Source organism: Nansenia antarctica (genome assembly GCF_963989245.1).
Source record: "Nansenia antarctica genome assembly, chromosome: 6".
Taxonomy (NCBI): domain Eukaryota; kingdom Metazoa; phylum Chordata; class Actinopteri; order Argentiniformes; family Microstomatidae; genus Nansenia; species Nansenia antarctica.
In genome coordinates this window covers 8379990-8392086 of record NC_137676.1, presented here as the reverse complement: position 1 = coordinate 8392086, position 12097 = coordinate 8379990, and positions in this window count along the sequence as shown.

Here is a 12097-nt window from a genome sequence, read left to right as displayed (position 1 = left end):
GAATTTTCCTGGCTACACAGTGTACAGGTTTTTACTTTTGCCTGCTGTCATTATGTAATGCGCATTGGGTCGCAGCTTGAGAAATGCGCTATACAAATAAAGCTTGATTTGATTTGATTTAGTCTTGATAGAATAGGGTGGATCGTGCTTTTTAACACCTCCTCTATCTTCTCTTGCCTAATATGTGATTATGTGTGTTCCTTGCAATGGAGACTTCTTAAAACCCTAAACCTTCTTGACAGGATGGAACTACTGACATTAACTCTGCTTTGGAACTGAAAGAGATCAAACTACTAAAGCAAAGGGAACACCAGCAGAAACTGGTTTCTGAGGTGAAAGGCCTGCATATTTCATTCTCTCTGTCCCTCCAATCTCTGTGTCTGTGTTCTTAGCTTTGAGCCCACAGACAGTGTGTGTTGAGGGATGTGACACAGGTATTCAGTCTGTTTGTCTCCCCTCACAGACGATACAGAGACTACAAATGGATGTCAATGAGGTTAAAGTCAGAGTGGAGAGGTTAGTGTGTAAGCATGGTTGATGTATGTATGTTTGTTTGTTTATGTGTGGGCGTGCGTGCATGCGTGTGTTTGCGTATTGTGGCGTCCCTCTCTTGACTGAGACCGAGGGTGAGACTCAGCACCGTGGACAGCGCCCATTCTGGCCTCAGGGCCGAGTAGCTGCAGGTAAAACTCAGCACCATGGACAGCGCCCATTCCAGCCCCTGGGCAGAGGAGATGCAGGGAAACCCCACAGCTATGCACAGCTGCCCTGCATTCCCCAATGAGCAGAGCTGCAGTGGAGAAACAAACTCACAGGAGACATAAAGAGGGCAGAAACCAGCAGACAAGGGGGCGGCCGAGGCACGCACGTTGGGGTGAGAGCTGGACTATGGCACTGTATCTATGTTTAATGTCATTAACTGTTCTGTTCTGCTGCCAGACCGAGGTCCTCTGACTGTAGTGGAGAGGCCCCGACAGCCGGAGACTAGAGTGACGGGACACCAAACGACTGCCCCCACGGAGCCACCTCTGGCCCACCTCCTACCCACAGCTATCCCAGAGACACCAGTCGGGCGCAGCCTAGTGGAGAGGCCCCGACAGCCGGAAACTAGGCAGACGACGAACCCCTACCCAGACCGTGGCGTAGGGTGAGAGCCGTGGAGCGGCAACTTATTTCAGAGTGTCTTTATTAATGTGTTGTATGCTATCTCCATAGCACCAGTCGGGCGCATTCTAGTGGAGAGGCCCCGACAGCCGGAGAGGACGCCTGCAGAGCCCCCCGGCTATCCTTCTAACACCCCCCTCTGAGTTTGAGTAACGGCGAGAACCCTTAAGCTGGCCTTATTGCCCTTGTTCTTTTTTCTGTTAATAAAATACGCCTAGAGTGGCTAACTGTTCCTCCTGTTTTGTGTCGTCTCTGGCTTATGTGTGCACTTTTCCCCGGTCTCAGTGAGAGGGACGCCACAATACTTACATACATACATACATACATACATACATACATACATACATACATACACACATACATACATACATACATACACACACACACACACATATATATATACATACATACTAGGGCTGCACGATTTGGGCAAAAAATCTAATTGTGATTATTCTGACAGATATTGCGATTGCGCTTTAATTTGCGCCATTTTGTTGTTGTTGAGGTTTTTGTGAAGTGCGGCCATATCTCCAGCGAGGAAGGTCGTATCAACGTGCAGTTTGTTTGTACGTCTTCAGGGGACTTAGGAGCACAAATTGGCTCCCGTCTCTAGCACCCCCACAGCCCGAGTTACGAGTGAAAGAACTACATGAAACTTACGTTGGGTTGCTTTAAAGTCAAGCTTCAGTTTAAGATTCACTGTGTAATAGATTTAAAACATGTGATGGAGCATTACTAACCTGACTCAGATGGTGGCACTCCACTTTGCATTGTGCCTATAACCGCACCTCAGCCGTGCCAATAACCACGGTAAAGCATGACATCAAGTCTGTTACTGCTTAATTGTAGAATGAATGAATGAATGAATGAATGAATGAATGAATGGTCTTTATTGTCATTGCTATAGTACAGGTACCAAACAACGAAATTTAGGAGGGGTGGCTCCCCTTGTGCTAGGAAAGAAAAAAAAACAAAAAAACACACAAGAAGGGAAGGAGCTGGTTTACATAAATAAAGGCTATGTACACTATCCACTATACTATACTGTACAGATAGACGACTAGGGTTGTCATATTGCACATAGTGTTATTGCACATTCATTTGAAGTGTCGCAGTTTGCAGGCTTGAAATGTACATATTTGTGCCTCAGCACTGCAGCTGATTTTTTCAGTCCAGCAGCTGCCATCAATCCGTCCAGACTGACCAGGGCCCAGAACCTAGGTCTTTGCTGTGTTCAGGGCCTGGATGGCCCTGGGGTAGAAGCTGTGCTTCAGTCTGTTTGTCCTTGCGGCCATGGTCCTGTACCGCCTTTTCGAGGGCAGCCGGGCAAAGTGTTCGTACCCAGGGTGGGTTGGGTCTCTGGAGATCTTGGAGGCCTTCCTGAGACAGCGTGTGTTGTACAGCTCTTCCAGAGAGGGGAGGGGGGCGCCGGTGATCTTCTGGGCTGTTCTCACGACTCTCTGTAGCGCATTTCTCTCCGCGGTTGTGCAGCTGGAGAACCAGTTGCAGATGCCGTAGGTGAGGATGCTCTCCACTGCGCCGCGGTAGTAGGCCACCATTATCTCCTGCTTGTTGTGTTCCTTCCTGAGGACTCTCAGGAAGTAGAGCCGCTGTTGTGCCTTCTTGATGGTGGCTGCTGTGTTGTTCTTCCAGGACAGGTCATCCTGTATGTGCACCCCCAGGAATCGGAGGGCTGAGACTCTCTCCACGCTCTCTCCGTCGATGAGCAGGGGCTGGATCTCAGACTTTTTCCTCCTGAAGTCCACGATGATTTCCTGGGTCTTTGACTTGTTCAGCAGCAGGTTGTTAACCTTGCACAGCTTGCTCAGTTGCTCTACCTCATCCCTGTACGCCGCCTCGTCCCCCCCCGAGATGCAGCGTAGGTGTAGAGGTTGTAGAGGATGGGGCTTAGCACGCAGCCCTGGGGGGACCCAGTGCTGAGTCTGAGGGCTGTGGAGGTGTGGGAGCCCTCTGGGGGCGGTCGGTCAGGAAGTCCTTGATCCATGCACATAGAATGTTTTATTTGCTACAAAATGTATTGGCAAGAAAGGCATACACCATGTATGGAAAGCCAGGGAGGCCATGAGTCTTTTTTTCCCCCCTTCCACTATTTGTGCATCTATGTCTCAGGTCTTACTTTTCCTCTTATCTTTATATAATTTGTCGACCTCCTCTTTCTTTCTCTTTCCTGTCAATCTCCTTCCTACATGATTTGGAGCTCACAGCAAGGCTTGTACCATCGTAAGAATCACTGGTGTTATATTCTCAGAGAAATATGTACCCATATGACTGTTTACATCAGTAGTTGACTTTAAAATAAAGCACAGGGGCTGAATTAAGACACTAATCAAGAAAATGTCCTTTCAGAGTGATGATGTAAATGCTGGACGAGAGTGCATCCTGAAGGGAGTCTCTATCTACATGGGTGAAGATCCAGAAACCCTTGTGCAGGAATATGTGGTATGTACATGAATCAGTGCTTATCTTTTCCCTTTATCTTCCACTCTTCTCTTGTTTTCCTACTTGATCACGTGGGTCACTTGGGCTGAAACGATTAATTGATTTTAACTTTCACCTTACCTTATCTGTCTACCTTATCACTGTCTGCCCAATTTAATATTTATTTATTATTTTCTTGATAGGGCTTGGTTAATAGGTCTTATTTACCTACCTTTATTTACTTACCTTTGTCTGTTTTGTACAGGGCATGGATGAAAACGCCATCAACGAGGCCTTAGAAGACACCACTGTGGGGATTTATGTTCTTAAAGAACATGCTTCAAGTGATGAACCACAGGACATTGGAATTGTCCTTGAAGGCGTCAAGGTATTGCAAGATCTGGATAATGTAGCATTAGCTGCTGCTATGCTGTTCGGACTGATGTATGCCCTGAACCTCAGCTACCCTGCTGACCTCCGCTACACTTTTGAGGTAGTCCAAAAGATCTTCATGGAACTGGAAGGACGTAAACTTTCAAACAAAGCACTCACTCTAAAAAACAGGCTCCTTCAGTGAAAGTCAGAGACTTTAAAAACAGATGCAGTATTGTATTTGCTTTGTTAATGCACGGTTTGTGGTACCAGTTCACAATATTTAGTATTTGGCTATTTGCACTTTCTTACATGATTGTGACGTGTTTTAGTGCCGTGATTGTTACATGTAGTCCATTATAGAGCAATTCCTGTTACACTCTTGTTGGACATTTGGTGCTCAGTTCATTCTCTATTATAGAGCCTGTACCCCCTCTCTCTCGCTCGTGCATCGTCCATTATAGAGCAAATCCTCTGTCTTTCTCTGAACATCACTTTAAAAACAGCTGCAGTATTGTATTTGCTCTTGTTAATGCACTGTTTGTGGTACCAGTTCACAATATTTTGTATTTGTCTATTTGCACTTTTTTTTCATGATTGTGACGTGTTAAAAAACAGGCTCTCAGTGAAAGTCAGAGACATGTAGTCCATTATAGAGCAATTCCTGTTACTCAATTCCTGTTACTCTCCTGCTGTCTCTCTCTCTCGTGCACTTTTTTGGCTAACTTTTTTCTCATGATTGACCTGTTAAAATGTGTTACAAAAATAAATGTAGCAAGTTTTTGTACAGAACTGACTCTGCCTTTTTTCATCAATGCAAATCAGTTATTTTACATTTATTATTTTGTATTTGCACACACTTAAACAGAACCGATGTCTACAATACATTTGTATAGAATTAACTTTAACAAATCAAGTTTGATTTACTGACCTAACTTGGCTACCAGGGACATAATGAAATTGCTTTAAAGTTACAAAATACCTTTGAATAATTTGGCATTAAGAAATCAAGTTGGTGTTAGAGTTGAAAATCAGGTACTGTGGACAAGATGAAATTACTTAAACATTACACAATACATTGATATTACAATAACTGACAAATATTATGTTGCATCAACATAATTATTTTAAGCAGTCTAATGTGAATGAGATACTTTGGTTTGACAAGAAATAATTACATCAGTTGCCCATATTCTGATCATGTGGGACTGATCTGAATGAGATACTTTGGTTTGACAAGAAATAATTACATCAGTTGCCCATATTGAGATTGAGATTGAGATTGAGATTGAGATAACGTTTATTGCCACTATGCATTACACATATAGGAATTTGCTTCGTCACCACAGCAAGTGCGTTTATACTTTTTTCACATATCAAAAAACAGGACAACACAACAACAACACAGGACAGACAACAGTGCATTGGATAGTGCGGTATAAAGTAAAGTGCAGTGCAGAGTTTTTTACAGTGAGTCCAGTTCAGTCCTGGGCAGACTTGGGGGCGGGGGGGGGGGGAAGCCAGAGTCATTTAACAGCCTGGCGGCTGAGGGGTAGAAGCTGAGCCTGTGGCGGGCCTTAAGTGCCTTAGGCAGCCGCAACCTTCTTCCAGAGGGAAGCAGGGTGAGGAGGCCGTGGCCGGGGTGGAAGGGGTCAGCCATGATCTTCCTTGCCCTCCTCAGAGCCCTGGTGTCATGCAGGGAGTTGAGGGAGGGCAAGGGACAGCCGATCACCCTCTCTGCTGAACGTCGCACCCGCTGCAACTTGGCCTTGTCCTTGGTCGTTGCAGCAGGGAACCAGGTGATGATGGAGTGGGTGAGGATGGATTCTATGATGGCCGTGTAGAACTGGACCATCATGGACCTCGGCAGCCTGAGTTTCCTCAGCTGCCGGAGGAAGAACATCCTCTTCTGGGCCTTCTTTGTGAGGACCTCGGTGTTCTGCTCCCACTTTAGGTCCCGGGAGATGGTCATGCCTAGAAAGCGGCATGACTCCACGGAGGCCACCGGGGTACCTCCCAGCGTGATGGGAGGGGGCAGGGCTGCTTTCCTTCGGAAGTCCACCACCATCTCCACTGTTTTTAGAGCATTTAGCTCCAGATTGTTTAAACTGCACCATCTCTGCAGCCCCTCGATCTCACCCCTGTAGGCAGATTCGTCCCCCCCGGAGATGAGGCCCACCAGGGTGGTGTCGTCTGCAAACTTCAGGAGCTTGACCGAGGGGTGGCGGAAGACACAGCTGTTGGTGTAGAGGGAGAATAGTGCTGGAGACAGGACGCAGCCCTGCGGGGAGCCCGTGCTGGTGGTCCTGGAGCTGGAAATGCTCTTCCCCAGCTTCACCCGCTGAGACCTGTCAGTCAGGAAGTCCGTGATCCACCTGCAGGTGGAGACCGGCACCTGCAGCAGGGATAGCTGGTGCTCCAGGATGTGTGGGAGGATCGTGTTGAAGGCCGAGCTGAAGTCCACGAACAGGATCCTGGCGTAGTTGCCTGCAGTGTCTAGGTGTTCTAGTACGTAGTGCAGAGCCATGTTCACGGCGTCCTCCGTGGATCTATTGGCTCTGTACGCGAACTGCAGGGGGTCCAGCACAGGATCCGTGATGAGCTTCAGGTAGGCCAGGACAAGGCGCTCCAGGACCTTCATGACGACGGAGGTCAGAGCGACGGGTCTGTAGTCGTTGAGGCCTGTGACCTTGGCCTTCTTGGGGACGGGGATGATGGTTGATGCCTTGAAGCACGCTGGGACGTGACACAGCTCCAGCGAGGCGTTGAAGATGTTGGTGAACACCGGGGCCAGCTGGTCGGCGCAGTGCTTCAAGACAGAGGGAGAGACGGAATCCGGACCAGCTGCCTTCCGGGGATTCTGCCTCTTAAACAGTCTGTTTACCTCTCGCACTGTGACAGAGAGAGGGGGTGGGGAAAGGGGGGTGGGGGTGGGCGGGGCGGGTGAGGAGGGGGGAGGGAGGGGGGGGGGAGGGGGGAGGGTGGGGGTAGCAGGAGGGACATTGGCCCCCCTGGGGGACGGGGGTGGTGGTTGTAGCCGGGGGGTGTTGAGGGAGAGGGCGGGGGTGGGCGGGAACCTCTCTTTCTCAAACCTACAATAGAACTCGTTCAGCTCGTTAGCGAGGGGGAGGTTGTCGGACATCAGCGGGGACCTGGGTTTGTAGTTGGTGATGGTCTTTAGGCCTTTCCAGACGGAGGCGGAATCCCCCTCAGAGAGCTGTTTCTGCAGCTTCTCCGAAAAGCGATGCTTCGCCTCCTTCACCGCTTTGGCGAACCTGTACTTGGCCTGCTTGACCCGGTCCACGTCCCCACTGCGCCTAGCCACCTCCTTCTCTGACCTCAGACGCCTGAGATGGGATGAAAACCAGGGCTTGTCGTTGTTGAAGGACTTCCTGGAGCGGAGGGGGACACACACCTCCTCGCCAAGGCTGATAAATGATGTAACAGTGTCTGTGTATACATCCAGATTGTTACCAGCCTCTGGCCCCGCCCACTCCACCAAGTCCTGGTCACAGCCTGCACTCTCCAACCAGGCGCAGAGTCGCTCACATGCCTCACTGGACCACACCCTGAATCGCCGTACAACAGGTTTAGAGAGTTTTAACCTCTGCCTGTAGCGAGGGATCAGGTGTATGAGGATGTGGTCACTGTAGCCCAGTGCAGCACGGGGGACAGAATGGTAGGCTTGACGAGCTGTACAGTAGCAATGGTCCAGAGTGTTCACCCCCCTGGTGGGACACGTGACTTGCTGCCTGTATTTGGGGAGCGCCCGGCTAAGATTAGCCTGGTTAAAATCCCCCAAAACAACAACAAAACTGTCCGGGTAATTACGTTCCACACTCATCAATTGCTCTGCCAGTGTGTCTACTGCTGCGGTGACGTCCGCATCAGGTGGAATGTAGACACACGCGAGAATGAATGAGCTGAACTCACGGGGGGAATAAAAAGGACGGCAGAGGATGAATAGGGATTCTATAGCCGTGGAACAGTGTTTGTGGAGCACTGTCACCTCGGAACTCCAGCGCACGTTAACAAAGAACATTAACCCCCCACCCCTAGACTTGCTCACCGCCTCGAAGTCTCTGTCAGCCCGGAACGCGGAGAATCCCTCTAGCTCCACCGCCTCGTCGGGGACAGATGGAGATAGGTGCGTCTCCGTGAACGCGAAGACAGCCGAGGAGTGGAAGTCGCTGTTCCTTGCAACGAGACACCGGAGTTCATCCATTTTATTTTAGAGGGAGTTCACGTTGCTCAGGAATATGCCCGGGAGTGGTGGTCGCGTTCCTCTCCGCCGAAGGCGAACCAAACAGCCAGCTCTCCGACCTCGCTGCCTTCTGATCCACCTCACAGCTCTGGCGAAAAACGCGGTCCCCCTCACAAGCATATCCAGAATGTCCGTGGAACGGGTGAGTAGTTTGGGGAAGATGTCCGGTGGGGTTAAACCCCTCATGTGCTGTAGAACGTCGCTTGTGTACGACGTTAGGCAGGACACAGAGACACAGAACAGAAGGAACACAACAAGCTGTAGCAACATAGCAGCCATAGTCGGCGCCATCTTTGATTACGTCAGCCTGATGTGCACATTAAAATCAAGTAAATTCAAAATACTTTTTTTTTCAGTGTACATATTAAATGAGAGGTAAGTTTTTATATGTCATTTAAACCACTGGGTGAAATTGTGTTTAGTTCTTTAATCCAGTGTCTTTCCCTCATCATTCTCTGTCTTTTTGACCAACAGGTTCCAGATTCCAGGCCTACAATCAGGAGATTCTCCCTACCATGATCTCTAAAATGTTCGTACAGTAGGGTGGATTCCTCAATACGATTTACCCTGTAAAGGTGCTGTTTTAAACGTTCACAAAGTTTGTTCTTAGTTTCACCAATGTACCATTTAGAACAGACCCCACATTTTATTCCATATACCAGGTTTGAGGACTCCAAACCCAGAACATTCCAGATTGGAGCCCCTTTGTCTGTATATATGTTCGTAATGTATTTTGGTGTTTTTAAATGTCTTTTTAGTTTATCTTGTTTATCAATTTTTAATGCTGCATGTACTAGCAAATCTTGTATATTTGTATTCCTCCTAAAGGCTGCAATGATTTTAAAATCCACCAGCGGTTCGACGATATCTTGAGTCCTTTTACATTGGATTTTAATCATTTTATTAAGTTCCATCGAGGATGGGGAGAACGTGGAAACAAAAGGAATTATCCTGCAATTGTCCCCTTCTTTTGCAGGTCTATCCCCCCTACTAAAGTTTAGCTGGACCTCAGCTTTGATGGTCCGGAGGAAAGTCCTGCTATATCCCCTGGGTAGCAGGGCTTGGAAGAGGGTTCTGGTTGCCGACTGGACATCCGCCTCCACTGCACAAATCCGATGGAACCCTATTAATTGAGATTTTACAATTCCCCTATAGGTGTGTCTAGGGTGGTAACTGGATTTGTGCAGTAGGGCATGAGTGTCCGTCGGCTTGAAGAACACCCTCGTTCCCAACCTCCGAGCCCCCTCCTCTTTATAGACCTCAGTATCCAAAAACTCAATTTTTTGTTTTTGTAAATTATATTTCACTGTAATCGATTCATGGTGGCCATTAAGCACAGCTATAAATTCCCTGAAATCCGCCTCAGAGTGTGACCAAACTCCAAAAATGTCATCCAGATATCTGATGTACACATCTGGAAGTTTGACGCATTTGGGGAAGACAGTCTGCTCCCAATCTGCCATGTAGATGTTTGCATAGGCTGGAGCAAACTTCTTCCCCATAGCAGTCCCATGCACCTGCAGATAAAACTTAGAGTCAAACTCAAAGTCATTCCTTGTGAGACCCAACTCCAATAATATGAGAAGGGCCTCATCTGGTCTCCTCGGGTGCGGATTTCTTCTAAATAATTCCCTAACTGCATTCAGGCCTAACCGAGTGTCTATATTTGTATATAAAGAGTCGATATCAATCGAAAACAAAAAAGAACCATCTGGCACCTCCATTTTTCTAACTTTTTCTACAAAATCATAAGTGTCCTTAATATAACTATCGTGTTTCTGGGAAAGGGGATTAAGAAAGAAATCAATAAACTCTGCAATCCTGTAGGATTTACTGCCATAGTCTGAGACAATTGGCCTGCCTACAGGGACCTGATGGGGAACCGTCCATGTCGCTGGATCCTTATGGATTTTAGGTAAAAGATAGAATTTTCGGCAGCGTGGAGGGTTCTCACCAAACAGGTAGGCCTTTTGTTTTGCTGAAATCACTCTTTCCTCATATAGGTTTTCCAGGATCGCCCTGATCTTTTGCTGCGTCTCTACTTGGATTGACCCACTTAAAGGTAAGTAGTGTTTCTTGTTGTTGAGTTGTCGATTTGCTTCTGTTAAATATTGATTTTTATCCATAATAATAATTTTTGATCCCTTGTCCGCAGGTTTAATAACTATATCTTGGTTATTTTTAGTGTTGTTCCGATACCATTTTTTGATCCCGATACCGATACCGATACCTGACCGTGCAGTACTTGCCGATACAGAGTACCGATCCGATACCACGGCGTTTGAAAAAACAAAACAAAAAAACATGTTTTTTGAGCCGCATACTCACCTCGATGTAAAATTATTGCTAACACTTAGTCTGGCACTGCTCAAAACCTTTGTAAAACAGGAAAAAATACCAACAGAGAGTGAATGCTATAGAACTTTTTTTTATTGTCTACCTGGTATGGTGACAAGAAAATCAACCCCTTATAAAACCTGAAATGTGGCTCTCACAGATGCCAATCAGTGCAATATCCATTTAAGATATAAAACAGTCGTAGTAGTAGTGCAACAGCAAGTGAACATTTACAAACAAAATAACTTTAGTACTTACATTTTTATTTATTTTTTAAAAATAAAAAAATGTTAGTACTCGCCGATACCGATACCAGCATTTTTGTGCGTATCGGTGGCCATGCCGATACTAGTATCGGTATCGGAACAACACTAGTTATTTTGTTGTTGTTTTAATGCTTTTCTCTCTTCTTTCGACAGGTTTTGTTTTGTAATTCTTCTAAAATCAACCCTCTCCAACCCTTGTTTATCCTCCCTTATCAACTCTTTAATGGGTTCGGAAACCGAGTCCCATTTAGGCTCCCAGTGTGAGGATTTGGTGAATGGTTCACGGGCTGAATCCATGGTGTAATTGAAGTGGTCCAATAATTTAACACGTCTATGAAAACTATGGAGGTCCCTCTGTAGGTCCTGTTTGCTACTTGCCAGTGGATTTGGAATAAATAAAAGGCCCCTCTCTAAAAGGGTAAGTTCTGCCTCTTCAGGCATAAACGTAAGTGCTAGGTTCAAGACATTAGAAGTTCTGGGGATGAAATCACTCTGTCCCCCCATTCTCAGTTTAATTGAGCCATCCATTCATTTAGAATTTTACTGGCAGTCCCCGCTGTCCAGTGGACTGGATCGTTGGATTCAGTCTTAAATTGGCTGTCGTCTATCCCCCTCATTACTCTATAGGAGACTTGGAGGTACTGATTCATTTGGTCCGCCAAGACCCCCACATGAGGTGTCAATTTTTTTGAACATTGCACCAGGGGAATGAACACTTCAGCCTGAGGAAAAATCCTCTTTGCTGTTGACACTAGCTGTTGGAATTGCTTTTGGGTCGTGCTCAAAAGGTTTCCCCTGAGGCAGTTGTTCAAGCCCACTGATAACACCACCTTATGGGACAAAGGACACGGATCTAGTTTATCCAGTATAGCCTTTAGGTGGTGTATTTGGGCCCCTGGGAAGCTGTCTATTTGTACCAGTGGGAAATTGTATCTTGGGATTCTCGATAGATTGGAGTCTCCCACCACTAGTACAGGCTTCCTCACCTCCAGTGACCAGTGGACTAATTTCTGGAAGGTCTTCTGATGTCGGGTGGGTCTCTGCACAATGGGGCAGATGGTAACATCTCTACTCTCTTCCTGTACACCAGAAGGCCTAGATTGATTAGCCTTGGTGTTCAACTTTCTCCCCTTAGCCATCCTTCTCTCAGGTGTTGTCGACATACCCTCTGCAGTTCCCCCCGATCCATTTCTGGTAAGTAACCTCCTGCCCATTCCTCAACCTGTTCCTGATCTATTTCTGATAAGTGATCTAT